This window comes from Prionailurus viverrinus, chromosome B2 (assembly GCF_022837055.1).
Source record: "Prionailurus viverrinus isolate Anna chromosome B2, UM_Priviv_1.0, whole genome shotgun sequence".
Taxonomy (NCBI): Eukaryota; Metazoa; Chordata; class Mammalia; order Carnivora; family Felidae; genus Prionailurus; species Prionailurus viverrinus.
The window spans coordinates 55,368,928-55,371,678 of NC_062565.1; positions in this window are offsets into that span (position 1 = coordinate 55,368,928).

Consider the following 2,751-nt stretch of genomic DNA (forward strand, 5'->3'; position numbering starts at 1 on the left):
TAGGTACAGTAAGATACTGGCTTGAGTGATTCAAGCCAGTAGTTCTACTCATTAACTGACTATTGCTTTTGTACTGTAAGTGCAATGTCAACCCGGTAGAAAAGGCAAATAGCTGCTTATATTAATAAGCATTAATATTTTGAAAATAGTTTTGACCTCATATTTCCTCTGAAAAGATCCCGAGGACTTATAGTGGGTCTGTACACCATACTTTGAGAGTTGCTGTCCTAAGTGATATAAAATCACAGATGCCTTAGCAACACAGATCCAGCATGTACTTACAGATCGCCCTTACTTGTGCCGCAGTGGTCCTTCTGGGGTTGATAATCATCTCAATCAAGTTGGAAATTATTTGGCCAAGTTTCTCCTTAATGTGGTACACATCTAATTAAACTGAGAGCATTGTTAATTGTTAAATGATTAGCATTTCCTTGCTTTTCATTGTCAGAGGATGCATTAACAGCAATCACCTCTATTTTATCTTAACTCTTCTTTTTTTTTTTTTTTTTTTTTTTTGGTCTCCTCTCTGCTCCCTTATCTAGAATAGCCAGAGAAGGCACCAAAGAGGTAGAGATAGAGTCAGAGACATTGTGATAAATAACCTTCCAGAAGTTTGCAAAACTCTTCTCTGAGTATCTTTTCTGGGGAGCTTTCTAGATGTTTTATAGTAATAGATTGGAGATGGATTGAAACATATTCTGGCTTCCCTACATCTGGGAACTGAGAGACCAGCCACCAAGTTCTTGATTTCAGTTAAAAAGATGACATTCAGAGCTTAGTTGTGGGTTAGTTGTAGTTAGCTTCAGCACATGAATAATTCTTCCAGCAATGATAGAAGGGAGAAACTCCTACACCATTCTGTAATTTGCAGTTAAGTTTTTAGATTAAGCTACCATGATTTGTGACAACACAGAAGGATAACATGCCAGTGGCAGGTTAGAGTTTTGCACTGTGTTAGCATTGTCTTTGTTTAGCTTTTTGCTATACCTTTCTTTGGGGAATGCTGACATTCTTTGTGTTGCAGAAGATTGCTCAGCATGGCCAGGTGGCATTTAAAGAGCCTAATGAGAAAGATGAGTTGGCTCCAAGTGGCAATGTCAAAAGACACTTCGCAGCTGCCCTGTCGTAGAGGTCTGGAATGAGACCAACATTCTCAATTACTGCCCAGTGTTGCGTTGTCACTACTGCCTTCTCAGCATCCACCTTCTTCAAGCAGCATCCATGCCCTCTTTTCATCTGTTCAAGTGGGTGCTTTGGCATGAAGGAAGCTGCACTTTATCTCCCTAATGCATCTTACTGTCTTTGGCACATTTGTTGTTTGTTGTTGGTAGTGCCAGGGCTCAGCTGTTACACGACAAGCTTTGATAGAGTAAATCAGTTGTTGTTTTTTCTTCTTGAAATACCCATCAGACTTTGTACTTTCCCTTTAAAAATGAAGGCTGCTTCATAATAGTTACTATCAGAAATAAGAAAAATATGACACAAGAAATTTATATCATTTTCACATTTGATCATGTCTGATGAATTGTCAGGAGAAAAATAAGTCTTGATTATTCACAGTGTTCATTTAGATGGGAACAAATCCCAGAAATCTCACTTTCTGGAAATACAGTATTAAAAGTATACTGATTTAGCCTTAACTTTTTAAACTCTTTAGAAAGACAGAGAGAGAGATCATTATTTTCAGCTTTCCTCTATGCCAAAAGGGCAGGAACCCTCAAAAGAGTACTTTCTGGGAGTCTAGGAGATTGCTTTTCACTTGAGTGTTATTTGAAATTTCCTGTGGATGGTGAATCTGAAAAACTTTGGGGTCAGGGTTGAGGATTTGTGATCTAAACATTCTTGACCCTGCCTCCTATAAAACCACAAATTGATATTGCTAGATATCGCCACAGGATAGCTATCCAGCTGTCCAACATCCAGATAAAATTGAGTAATAAATTCAGGAAGTTGAATGTTTCTTGTTTTTGAACAATTGAGTTAAAACCTTTTAAACCTGATAATATTATTCAAATCTAACCCCACTCTAAGTTTAAAAACTATCATAAGAAAACTCTAAATCTGTAAAATTTTTTGAATGGTGTTTAAAATATGACTGACCCTAATAATATGACTGACCCTAATATATGGTTTAAAAAAGGAGAGCGGGAACTAGAACATATTCGTGTCCTATCTTTGTCTGTGGTTCATATTCTATGAGGAAGCTCCCACAACACTGTGCAAACAGAAGCTTCTTGAGGTCAGTGGCTCTTCTTAACTGTACTAAGAGGTCAAAACTAGCAATCAGTCAGTTTTACCAGTTATATGACCTTGGACAAAGCCACCTCTTCATGCTTTGGTTTTCTTAACTGAAATGGTGATAGCTTTAGTGCTATGTTAGAAGTTTATTAAAGAAGTAAAGATTAAATGAGTAAACATATAAAGCACTAGAACAGTGCCTGATAACAAACACCATGTAACTGTTAGTTTTGTTGTAGGGTATAATAATTGTATAAATGTTGTAGTTGAGGTAATGCTAGGTGCCCAAGAAAAAAAGATAAGTATAGAGAAGAAGAGAAGGGAAGTGGGAAGGCCAGAGAGAGGGGGTCTTTCCCCTGATGAGGAAGGGGAGAGGGAGAAATTGGAAGGTCACAGCCAATGTGTTCCTTGGCACTCATCCATGGAAGCAAACTCTCTGAGTGAATGGAGAGTTTTCTTGATTCCTGCATGGTTCACACATGGAAGCTCACTTTGGGCCCAGGGCCTTCCAGC